At 32.2% G+C, this 13766-nt stretch overlaps 1 protein-coding gene across 1 annotated transcript in view; it reads right to left on the bottom strand.

Moving 5' to 3' along the window:
• Positions 1 to 13766, bottom strand: part of PTPRM (protein tyrosine phosphatase receptor type M) — a 1090562-nt gene that overhangs the window by 580793 nt on the left and 496003 nt on the right. The gene's annotated exons all lie outside the window — the stretch shown is intronic.

The following is a 13766-nucleotide window of genomic DNA, read 5'->3' as shown; positions in this document are numbered from 1 at the left end:
AAATGGGACGTCATGGCTACCACTGTGTAATTGAATGCCCCGGCCCATAAAATTTATGAGGGAAAGGAGAATACTTAATCTTTGACAAAATAAGCTACTGGCTTTACTATTCTGAATTCTCATTCACTTTCAGTATAATAATCTAAATAAATATATGGATGTGTGCAAACAATAATATATTATATTCTATAGCACATAAGTTCCCTTTGCCAATTATAAAAATTCTTATGAATTGTTGGGTAGGATAAAGGGAAACATTAGGTGATAAAGTGAAATAGATTTGCCCATGAAATTATCCAAAGAATATTTTAATGTGGTTAAGAAGCAAAGAGACAAACCACTTTTGTGTGAATTTTTTTGCCATTTGGAAGAATCCTTAAAAATAATGATGTCATTTTGATGATAAAATTTTTTTGTTCATTTCTTCTTCATAAGTAGCAGATGTCTATTTTTGCCTAGAGGAAAAGCTTAATGTTCTGTGACAATGGAGGGGGAAGGGATAAACAATAGTAGAGCAACTTGTCTTTGCTAAAATTGTCAGTTACCCATTTTTTTAAATGGTGCTTCCTTCAAATGCAAAATACTACTCAACTAGAACAACAAGGGTGTCTTATAAAAGGAGACAATAAATTATCACTGAAATCTTTAATGTGATTACATTAATCACAATTTCATTTATACTTTAACCATGTTGTTATATTTCCTATAGTCATTAATTCAAAAACTTGAGATCTAGAGACAGAAGGGAAAACAAAGGTCATCTAATCTAACTCCTTCATTTTATAGATGAGGAAACTGAGGCCTAGTATGGCTAAGAGATTTGTTTAAAGTTATAAATATAGTGCCAGAGTCAACACTCAGTTTCTGGTCTTCAGAAAAATAAATGGAGTATAAAAGGAAAAAGAAATTAAAAAATCATTCAAGTCACTCTATAAAACATGATGCAACACAAATCTATCACATCTAACTAATTCATCTGAATGATTTATGAGACATAATTGTTGCTATTATTGTTTTAGGATAAAGGTCTAGAAAACAAATAAAACCAAAAACAATAAGAAATTCTTTAAGAGAAAATAATTTTATTAAATGCTCAAGAAGAAAAAAGTTACCCATATACACACACCCACAGACATATACACACTCAAATAAAATAAATCTTTTTCCTCTTTATTTGTGTGTAATTCTTTTCTTATATTTGTATATTAAGAGTTTTTTCCCCTCTTTATAGATTAAACATACCCACCTAAGCTAACATTTATATGTTGAATTTCAAGGGCCTTTGTTGTTTCTGTAGGAAAGACACCTATGGGTCTTTCTATTGGCAATGGTCAACCAACTTAAAGAAGAGAGAGAGAGAACTCTTCTGACACCCTGGTCCTAGGATCATTTTAAAAATTATTCTTTGTACTCAAAGACCTCCAACTGTCCCTTCTTTATCAAAATCTATAATCCTATAATATAATGACCTATAAAATCTTGTGGGCTTCTTTGTGAATTTTGCCCTATATCTCAAAAAAATGAATATTTTCTTCTGTTTCAAAAAAATAACTTCATAAATAAGTATATAACTGGACCTAGATTTTAGGACTCCATTTGGGATCACAACTAGCTTTTTCACATCTTCTTATTAATGAAGTAACTTGAGTAGATACAGGGGAAATGAACATTTCAATTCTCTGGAAAGTCTCCTATTCCATCTCAAAAGTCTCCAAAGCACAGATCTTGGAAAGAAGCTAAAAACTAATTCCTTGCTTCTCCTCCACTTACTGATCTAGAATTACTTGGAAGCAAGGAAAATTTGTGACACTCCACCCAGATAATCAGAGATAGATGTGCTCAAGTGGAAAATAACTGGTCCTCATTGTTGCTGCCTCACTGGAGATTTAGTAAGAGTATTTTATGTATGTATGTATATATGTATTGGCTATCAGTCAGAAAGGCAGCAAGCATTTATTAAACTTCTACCCTGTGTCAGACACTAGGTCACTAGTAGAAAGAAAGACAAAACAGTCTCTGCTCTCAAGAAATTCCCCATTTAATAGAGGAGAAAACTTTAAAAAAAATCTTACCCATCAATTGGGAAATGGCTGAAGAAACTGTACTATATTCTTGTGATGGATTACTACTGTGCTATAAGAAATGATGAGCTCAATGATCTTAAAAAGACATGAAAAGAATAGAACAAAATGAGGAAATAAGTCATTTTGACTCTTATAACTACACAAATTAACTACAAAGGGCCTATAAAGGAACATGCTATCTGTATCCAGAGAAAGATAAAAAGAAGTATGTGTACATATACATAAATATAATTTTATACATACCATATTTTATATATACAAGCATGCATAAACACATACATATGCACATGCATGCATGTATACCCATATATATATATGTATATATGTATATACATATATATATATATATATATATATATATATAAAATGGGAGTGGGTGTGTGGGCATATGTATGTGTGTATATATGTAGATAGATAGATACACACTTATTTGGTAGCTACACTAATGGTAGCTATCTCCTGGGCAGAGTTTGGGGCAGGGAGAAATATCTAAGCATAGACTTAAACAGTGACAGTGAAATCTTTGCTATATTTAAGGGAAAATTCACGCAGATTTGAGAATCATCAGAAGAATTCATAATGAAATTTGTAGGTAGTCAATCTGACTAATACTTGCCTTTGAAGATCACAATTGCTTTTACCAATTGTTATTAAATATACAACAATTTAAGTTTTAGATAAGAAAATAATAGATACACTCATGGAGATACCATATTTTGTGACTTGGTATTAAAATATCTCCCTCCTACTGGTTGCAGTGGATAGAGAGATGGACTTGGAATCAGAAAGGTCTGAGTTCAAACCCTGTTTCAGATATTTGCATGCTATATGGTTCTGGGCAAGTCACTTAACCTCCCTCAGTCAAATTTTATTTATCTGTAATGCAGATATGGTTGTTGTCAGCATCAAATGGAAGTGAGGTGAAATGATTTGCTTAAGGTCATATTAGTAGTAAATGACAGATCCAGTAACTAAATTAAAATTTTATGATCCTAAATCCAGTCTACTTTCCATAGTACTTCCATAAACAGGGATGTATTTTATGGAGTAGAATAAAAAACTATTTACATAAATTATTTTCTTCTAACTATATGAGTGTGTATTGAGCTAGAAGTTTTACTGAAAGTCCATCTACTTGTTACTAATAAACTATCCTTGTCTTTTGATGGGGTGTTTTGTGCATATCTGTGCAATTCTATAAAACTGATTAAAATAAATACCAAAAGGTGTGTGTGTGTGTGGGGGTGGGGATACAGGGAATATACTTTGGGAAAGAGGGAAAGATTAACACTAACCCACAACCTTAATGTTACTGGTGACTCCACTTCATAATGTAAGGGCAATGGTATGAGAAAAGTATGTATTAGTTCCCAATCCTGCACTGTGAAGCTCTAGCCAACTTAATAAGTGTGAGAGTAGATGGAGTTTATTTCCTAAAACTGTCCATGCATTCTTTCTCCTTTAACAGTGAGCAGCTGGAATGATGTCTATATACATAAATATGTTTTTATAAATGAATATTACATTTCTAGGGACCAGATGGCACATCCACAGTAGGTTAAAACATTCTGTTTCAGATGAATTCCCAATTTTGAGCTAGTCTTTTCAAAATGTTAATTATTTTTTAAAGATGACCTCTGAGCTCCACATGAATCTTGAGAATAGTCAGTTAAAATTCCTTTTCAGAACTTGGACTCACATGAATAAGGGTTATTTCCTGAAACTGAGGTAGGCTGCTATTACTACTTCTGATTTCCTGAGAAGATTTTTATTCTAAATTAACTATAAGACCATTATAATAAATAAAGCAAACACTACCAAAAAGATAGTTAGTTGGTCAAGCTGACATGGAACTTGCCTAAGATTAAAGTCCAAGAATGCTATTTAAAATGTTATAAAGAAGTTTTACTCTTGGTTATATTTGAAGTTTGGTTTGAAACTAGAATGATGGTTCAAAGTTAAAACTGCAATAATAAAGGGAAGTAAATTGCTTTTGATATATAGTATAGGTGTGAGAAGCATAATTTTCTCTTAAAAATAAAATGAAATAGAAAGCAAACATAGCTATAGAGTCTTCGTAAAGCAATTTTTCATTTTTGTTTTGAATGTGCTATCTGTTTGGGAGGGACCATTTTGTTAAGGCAGTGATTGGGGTCAGTCCTGAAAGAGCTATGTTCCAATGCTCTTCTCGTCATGTACAAATTTTATGCCCTATCATACTATGATTTAGTTAGTCATTAGTGGAGAGTCTAAACAATATGTACAAGTGTGGATTTATTGAAAGAAGACAATTTCTGCAGTTCAGTGAGTTTATCAGAATGAGTTCTGCAGATGGACTTTACACAATGTTCTTAGAGATGAAAAGTGAAGGACAGAGATGAGCAAAGCCCTTTTCTCAGAGGCACTGGTTGGCTATCACAGCCTGAGAGGAAATATCCATAATTGACAAATTTTCTGAATTTGTAGCAATGTATTGCTGGGATACAAGCAACCTAAAGGGCACATTAGCACAAGGATAGACTACCAGTTTTTTTTCTTCAAAGATTTCTGACATTCAAGTAAGATCTGTTTCTGATACTCTTTTCTACACAAAACATCAGACTTGACTATGCAAATATGCTAAGAGTCCATAGTTTGCTTTCTACACATTCTAAATATTTCAAACAGAAAACAATTTCTCTTATACTGAGATCTAGCTCGTACATATTTTCTCACTCTGATACAAGCTTCTACATTTCACTTAGCACTAAACAATTGAAGCACAATGTATCTATAAGAGACAATTATCCTAACAGTTCTAATTATCTTGTAGGAGTTGTACTTTTTAACTTAAGTATATTGGTACATAAATGTTTACTTTCTTTAAATTTTTTTAAAAGAATGTTCAACTAGAGATAGTCCACTAATCCATCAGAATGTCAGCATTCTGAAAATCAGAAAAAGCAACATTTCAAATGTCAAAATATGAATAATACAATTTTTGTCTAAAGACATCTTTTAACTATCACAAATAACTAAATCATAGGTTTTTAGCAGTCATTTAAAGTAGATTTCTTTCTAAATAAAATCAAAGATAAATTTAAATGTTAAATTTTAAGTATTTTTTGTTTGATTTTTTTTCTTATCTTTGTTGAAAATGGGAAGAACAAAGGGTCAGTCAATATACCTTTATTGATTGAGTACTTCCTTTTTCCTAGGCACCAGGCTAAGCTTTAATGATAAAATAAAGCAAAAGAAAGACAGCCCCTACCCTCGAGGGGATTATAATTTAATAGGGAAGAAGACAGCACACAAAAGGAAGGTGGGGGTAGAGGTACAGCATGTCTAGGGTAAGGGCATGATGAAGACCAAAGGACTACAGATAGGCAGAAAATGAAGAGGTGATTCACTCAGGTTCCCTTCTTAAATAGAGGTTTGGGGAGTAGCTCATCATTCTATCCAGCATCTCTTATGTGCCTGGCAACCCAGAGGTAGAGGATATTGGTGACTCAAAATATATTGAGCTTTAAAATTCATCTTTCCGATAGCCATTTCATACATATTTTCCTCCTAAAACATTTTTTGTGAGTGTGTTTAGGTATAATTTTCATTAATGAATTTAAAAACTCTGCTCTAAAAATGTTAATACTTTTCTTCTAAAATACCTAGAATTTCAATGTTAAGAGGGATAATCTTCATGAGTGGGGATTTATTTATGCAATTCCTACTGTAAAATCTTTTCAAAGCTCATTTGAAACTGCATCAAAACTTTCACATCTGAGGAGTTTCATCAATCTTCTGTTAAAAGAGAATATATGACCAGTTTAACAAGCCTTCATATTTCCATGAACAAACAGCACTGTCTTAGAGAAATTGATCACAAAGAAGCTTGCTGTCTCCTGTGGAACTTACCCTTCCAAAATGCTAATAAATGCTCTTCATTTGAATCCCACTGAAAACTTATGAAACTGAACAAAGCTTTTTTTTCTTCCTGGGTATGCTAATTCAGTACCTGAGTAGCTTCAGCTTTCTTACCTATTTTCAAAGAAGGGATTTGGAATATAAGGAACACTAAGGTTCCTTCCAGTTCCAAATTCATGATCCTATTTCACCTATCAATATATTCTCATCTAATTCATATCCTATATTGTCACCATAAATTATCAAACAAACACACTGTCTTCTACAAACTTTAATATTTTGGTTGACCCGAATGAAAAATCTAGGCTATACATTTGAAATTCCTTTTTCTTAATGTATGACTAGATTTCTTCTCCAGATATAGACATATCCCTGGAAATGTTATATCTTTATAATGAAATATAGAATTATATATTTGTATATTATAGATATATTTATATATACTTATATCTCTCTCTATATGTAACTAATATATACACACTGAGAGACAGAGAGACAGAGAGAGACAGAGACAGAGGGAGACAGAGATATTAATTTTTAATGTCTTTTAGAAATCTTGAAGAGATAGTATAATATCTTTATATTAAGTGCTTGGAGCATTTGCAATTTTAATTCTTCTGATATATTCCTTGTTCCATAGCTATATTGAATTACATCTAGAGAATCTTGGTGTTAAAAAAAAAGTCTTCTGAAAAGTATCAGTTTCAGATAATGGGAAGCACTGCATAGTTTTCCAATTTCTATATGGAAAATGTTTATCACTGACAGACAGACTGACTAATTCTATGAGTTTCCTATCCACTTGAATGCCACAGTCATGGCAGTAATTCATAGTTTAATCATTCAGCATTTCTTATGTGAATTGCTCAACTCATTTCTTTTGAGTGGATCAATCAATACAATAATACTGTATTGGATCAATGCAGTATTATCCAAAAGTGGGAGAATATAGAGAACCATATTGGCTATCTCTCTTGACTTTTGTGATTATCATTTCTGGTAAATACATGTCTCCCTTTTTTATGTTTCTCTTGATAGGGATAATCAGAAGATCCTTGAACAAAATTGTGTGTGTGTGTGTGTGTGTGTGTGTGTGTGTGTGTGTGTGTGTGTGTATACATCTGAATCTATATTGTGCCTTATACAGTGCCTGGCACATAAGAGATTCTGAATGAATCTTTTTTTTAATTCATGAATGCATTTTAACATATGCATAGGAAACATCTTGGAGGATAGACTTCAGGATGAATTTTGCTTCCACAGGTCAACTAGAATTATTAAACAAAAAATAGAAAAGAGAAAACTATTTTATTTTCTATATCTCTTATTTAATTGTGTGACTACTAAAAATAGATTGTAGAAAATCATCTGCAAAATTCTATCTATTGCCTTCTATTTTCATTAAAAAGTCATGTGTACACAGATCACTCAAGCAATGATTTTCATTGGGATGGAAATGTAGATAAAAGGAGAGGTAGTTATGAATATCATCTTAGTTACTTTTTTTGGTAATTATACTTTCTGAGATTATTACATTTTTTTAGGTTTTTGCAAGGCAAATGGGGTTAAGTGGCTTGCCCAAGGCCACACAGCTAGGTAATTATTAACTGTCTGAAGTCACATTTGAACTCAGGTCCCTCTTGACTTCAGGGCTGGTGCTTTATCCACTGTGCCACCTAGCCGCCCCAGTTATTACATTTTGAAGGTATTTTTCCACTCTGAAAGATCTTCAAATTAGATCCTCAAATGCCTTAAACTCTTGTTAGCTTTCACAAAAATTTCTTCTGTATGTATTTTATGTATGCCAGCTCTTTTCCTGTCTTCTTCCTAAGAGTCATATCAATTTTTTCTTCAATACTGGGAAAAGTGAGGTGTTGAATTCAAATGTAACAGAGTCACTATTATCTGTATGAGAGTTAATTGCTACAGAAAATACTGGCAAATGTGCTCCAATTCACATCTCTTTAATGTCCTTCTTCCAATTTGCTTTCAGGATGAATTGACTTAAGTCTAACCTCAAGCTTTCTGCAAACTTGTTTACTCTGCCACCATTTTCCTCCTTCTTTTGTTGTTTTTGTTGCTGCTGCTTTTTTATTTATCCATTCCTCCCATTAACAATTCACTATCCTCATTCATGAAATTTAATCTTAGAGAACTGAGAACTTAGGTGACTTGCCCAGGATAACAATTATGGAAGAGTAGGGACTGACCCAGGACTTCTTGGCATTGAAGCTAGCTCTCTGTCAGTTAATCCATGACAGCTCTCTACTTATGATGATAATATCAAAATAACTGTGGTTGAGTTTCTCACATTGTACCAATTCATTAGTTGCTAGACAGAGAATTTACATTTACGGTATCAATAAATAAGTCTACATCTCTAGAGAGTTTAGAACCTGTGTGAATTCTAAAACTTTTTTTTTTGGAGAGGGCATTATTCATTTTTCCTACAGTTGTAGAAAATGACTGAAAAACGATTATTTTCAAATCTTCCCCCTGGGATCATGAAATTGTACCCAAGCTTAGAGAAGCATAGAAAAGTCATTCAAATCTATTATGTATGTTAACATTTCCTATCTACTGGGAAAAGAGTGCTGAAAGGGCAAAAAATTGGAAGATGAAGATAATGGAATGCAAAAGTTAATGGAAGATTCTAAGTTTTGTTGAGGACCTGGGGACTTAGTTTCTTCTCTCTGATATCAGTATTCCTTATCAATGGGGATAAACTAAGTGATATCCAAGGACCTCTTGAGTAGATAGATAGATAGATAGATAGATAGATAGATAGATAGATAGATAGATAGACAGAAAGATGATGTTTGTCCTTCATTTTCAAAGAAAACCATGACATCAGGGAGGTGATGCCATAATGTGTACATGAATTGGATTTAAATGAGGGGAGGGTACTATGCTAAGTCACCAGCCTCACTTTCTCTTCCAGCACTGTCTGAGTCCAGTGGCCACATGTGAATCAGGATGGATAGATATTTCACACATTTATTTATATATGTATATACATAATCATAATAAAATATATAAACATGCATATATATGCATACACATTAATTTTTTGCTATCAGAAAAATGTTCACATTTATTTTTTGTATGAACATTTCTTTGACACAAAAAAATTATTATAAAACAAATTGGTTAGAAAACTCTAAACATAACATTCTATACCCTATATTTATACTCTGTGAACTAAGGAGTAGCTATGAATCACACATTCTTCTTAGTAATTAAAAATAGCTGTGGAGGTGGGATTTTGGAGTGAATGACTTCTAGAATCAGAAAAAGGAGGGATTAGAAATTAGAGATAAGAACACATTCCAATCTGCAATGACAATGCTTTTATTTTTTAAAGCCTTAGCATCTCACCCATGTTGTAAAGAAGTGGCTATCCACTACCCCAGTCCTATTACTGACTAGTAGAGGGGCTTCAACCTTTTCTGTTTCTATTTTGTATTTTTTTTTTGCTCCTTATGCTCCTAGTGCATCTATATATTGGTATAAATTTAGTCTGTTTAGTTTACTAAAGTAGTGGTAGTGTAACACCCAAATAGAAACAGATACATATAGCCTACATATTGAGTTAGAAAACCATAAATTAACATAATCTAGGTTGTAATGTGTTTTTATTTTTTTTATTGTACATTTTTTAAAGTTACGTATACATCTGTTTCACTGGGGAGCAGCTCTTGGCTCCATAAGTTTGACATCTCTGTACTAAAGAATTTCCTAGTTCAAAAAGTACTCCAATCTCTGCCAAAGGAGAGGATCATAGGTCTGGGTCCAACACAGGTAGCCAGGAACAGTACTTTTCAACAACAGTCATTTGGGCTTGACTAGTAGGTTTTGTGAGACACAAGAAGATTCAACCTCCTGTATTTAAATCTGGCCTCAGACACATACTAGTTATGTGACCCTGGACAAGTCACTTAACTCTATTTTCATCAGTTTCCTCACCTCTAAAACAAACTAAAGAAGGAAATATCAAAACGAAACAAAAACAACAAAAGAAAACAAATGGCATCAAGCAAAGTCAGATACAACTGAAATTACTCAGCAACAACAAGCTAGATTTTGTGTCAAAAATAAAAATTTAAAAAAATATATCCCTTTTTCAGAGCAACTTACCTTTCCAGTTTTAGCCCCTAATAGTCCCTAACATGAAATCTCCAGTGATTTTTGACAATTAATATTATATTGAAAGAGCTTTAAATTTTACCAATCAGAACTTTGTTCATGACTATCCTGTGACTTAAAGATAGTGATTTATGTCCCATTTCTGCCTGCCTTTAGTCTCCCAATACTTCATTGCTAGCTCTTCTATAAAATTTTGCTAATTACCTCATCTAGATACAATTCCTGACACTTCTCTGACACAACATTCCCATATATATAGTTCATAACATTCAAAAGAACTTAACAAATCCACCATTAAAGAATGATTTCCTACTCTGAATGACATTCAGAAGAATGTGGAATAGACTCTAGCAGACAACTTCAAAAGAAAAATTTTTGAAATGTGCATCATTCACATAAAAAAATATATATACTATCTCTCAATATGATTCCTTTGAAGGAAGGTGAGATTCAGTCTGATGTATAAGATCTGTTATGGTAATTTAATAATCAGTTGGTTCCTTGACAGCTATATCTTTCACATTCCATTCAGACTTGTTACTGATACTTAGAAAACTAAGAGGTTTAATACATATCTGGAAAATCTTTTATCACCCAGGATAAAAATAAACCAAAACAAAAACCAAAAATCATTGATTATCTAGTCTAACTAACCAGCTAACTTTAGTTTTGTATATTTGTCTGTATTCCAAAAAACTCTGGCATATACTAGAATGCCTTTACTCTTATCTCTTAAAGGGGGGGGGAGTGAAGTATACTCTAAATTTAATGTTCATAGATCATAAAATCATATAATGTTAGTGTTGGCAAGACTATTTTAGATTATCATGTACAACCCTCCTCTGTGAGGAAACTGCAACCAAGAGGAAAGTGACTTGTCCAAGATTAAAAAATAAAAAGACTCTGACTCCCATGTATATTAACTATGACTCCAGTTTTGACTGTACTTCTTCAACTAGGTTTTTTTTATTTTAGGGGGAAATAATATTGTATATTAAAATAATTTGAATTTCATATTATTTTCAATTTATTTCCATTTGACACATGATTTTTCAGCACTTATGCTCATAGCACTGGGTTAAACATTGGGAATTGCAAAAATGTAAAAAAAAATCTTATTCTAGTTAAATTGATCTGTTAATTATCTCCATGACACTATCACATCAATTAAGTTGTCCTCTTATATAAAATATTGCTTCTACTTCTCTTGATTTACCTAGATTATATTTTTCTTTGACATCTTGTTCTTCAATTTTGATACAGAGGTATTTCAGTAGTTTTCAACCCTCTGAGACCTTCTTTGAGGTTTTCTTGGCAAAGATAGTGGAATGGTTTGCCATTTTCTTTCCAGCCCATTTTACAGGACAAGAAACTGAGGCAAAGAGGGTTGTTCAGGGTCAAAAAGCTAAAGTCAGTTTGAAACTTAGATCTTCCTGACTCCAGGGAGGGAGTCCTATCCTCTGCACCACCTAACTACCCAACACATAGCTGCTCTCCGATACACAATTTTTATTGTAGTTGCAAATTTTCGATTAAGTTTTCTTTGACCTCTCCTACCTAAAGTAGTCTCTTCCTCCCCTGAGTTTCCATAGTATTTAATATCTAAACCATTCATTTGGCAATTAATTTATGATAACTTGGATTGTATATCTCACTTCCCCAGTTGATAATTAGATTATAAACTCCTTGAAGACAGGAATTTTGCATCTATGAAGCATACGAAAGAATAGGCACTCCAAAAAACTATGTACATGATAATGAAGTAATAATGATAGAACAGATAATTTACCTATCCTATAAGAAGATTCAGGCACAGGGAAGAATTTGACTCTAATGATTATATGCTTTCCTAGCATCTTAGAAAAATTACAGGCAAAAAGGATAAGATAAATGAAACAGGAGAGAACAGTTCATTTTTTCTGTATGTCACCCAAACACATTATTAAATCCTAAATCCCTAAAAATACAGAGAAATAACATAGTTACTTATTTAACATTTCTGATCCAAGACAGTGAAGAACTAAGATGGGTAATAATTTCTTTGTTCTTTGATTATCTGTTCTTAAAACACTACATGAAGATTTTTTTAATGAAAGGCCTTTTTCTTGTAAATTTTAAACTACAAGTTCAAACCTTTCACTACCCTATTGAGCCAGCCCCTAATTTTTCTATAATTGATCATCAGACACTATTTATTGATTTTTTTCCAAAATTTATTTCATATTGTATTAGACTGAACTGCCAAGTTCCTACTATGCACATATGATAATGCAATTTTGAAGGTATATAGAAAAATGAGCAATTATTAGTTAATAGCAGGGTAGAAACCTTAATATGTCAACAATGTGCGCAAAAACGTCTTCTTGAAGAATCAAAAAGAAAATAATTGATTGACATTTCATAGATGATTTCTACAAAAACATTCATTCTGCTTCAACATATCCTTAAAGATTAAGCTTTTTATTGTTGTTTAGCCTTTTTCAGACATATCCAATTCTTCCTGACTCCATTTGAGGTTTTCTTGGTAGTTACTGGAATGTTTTGCCATTTCCTTCTCCAGACAAGGAAAGAGGTCAATCAAGGTGAAGTGATTTTCCCAGTTAGACCAACATTTAAAAACTGAAGTAGACTATGAGTTCTCAACAATACCTTCAACCAAAAAAACAAATAAACAAAAAAATCATTGTCTGGTTCTGATAAAACAAAGTAATTGCCTTCTATGGTTATTCAAATGAATAAAATCCCTTCCACAATTCAATTTTAAAGTATATGTTCATATATTCAAAATAAACCAAAAAATTCATAAAGTGGGATGCATGAGCACTGCTCTTTTTGCACTGAATTCTAAAATTTCAAATATTAGAATTTTTCTATTCAAGCCCAAAGGGGAACTGAGATTTTGTCAAACTCAGGAAAACAACCTATAAATTTAGCCTCCCTAAGCACATTTAAGATTTGAAATAATCAATTTATATAATGTTATAATATTTAAAGTCTCAAATACAAGATACATAGTATCCCCTTTCTATAGTATATTTGTCTCATACTCCAAGATCTCTTAGAGTCAACTAATATTAGAATGTTAGAGCTGAAATAAGTTCTTGGAAATTATGTAATATAACTCTTTCATTTTACTTATGAAAAAATTGAGTCCTAGAGAAATGAAATATTTTGTGCAACAATCCAACTTGCCTAACTCTTCCTTTTTTGGGGAACATTTTACATCATAAAAATTAAACACACATATGAGTGCAAACATAGAGATATACACATATGTACACATACACACATATATATATATATAATTATCTATGTTCATATGTTAACTAAAAACATTTATGTAGCCAAATGCCTTTATGTAATTAGTTTTAACTTTTGTATCATGATAAAACAGAATAGCATTAGGCTAAAGAGCCTTGAAATCTGTGACTAGTTATTTCTGCCAGAAACTTGCTGTGTGGCCAAATTAATTAACCTCTGTATTAGGATTTCTTTCATATACAAAATGAACATTAATACATGTTCTACTTAATGGGAGGTTAAAGACAAAAGGAATGATTAGGGAATGATAACATAAAACCCAGTCGAACTGACTCAACTGGACTAAAACAAAAAGAAATTATGAAGATTTTTAAA

This window comes from Macrotis lagotis, chromosome X (assembly GCF_037893015.1).
Source record: "Macrotis lagotis isolate mMagLag1 chromosome X, bilby.v1.9.chrom.fasta, whole genome shotgun sequence".
NCBI classification, from domain to species: Eukaryota; Metazoa; Chordata; class Mammalia; order Peramelemorphia; family Peramelidae; genus Macrotis; species Macrotis lagotis.
This window is presented reverse-complemented; position numbering and strand designations above follow the sequence as displayed.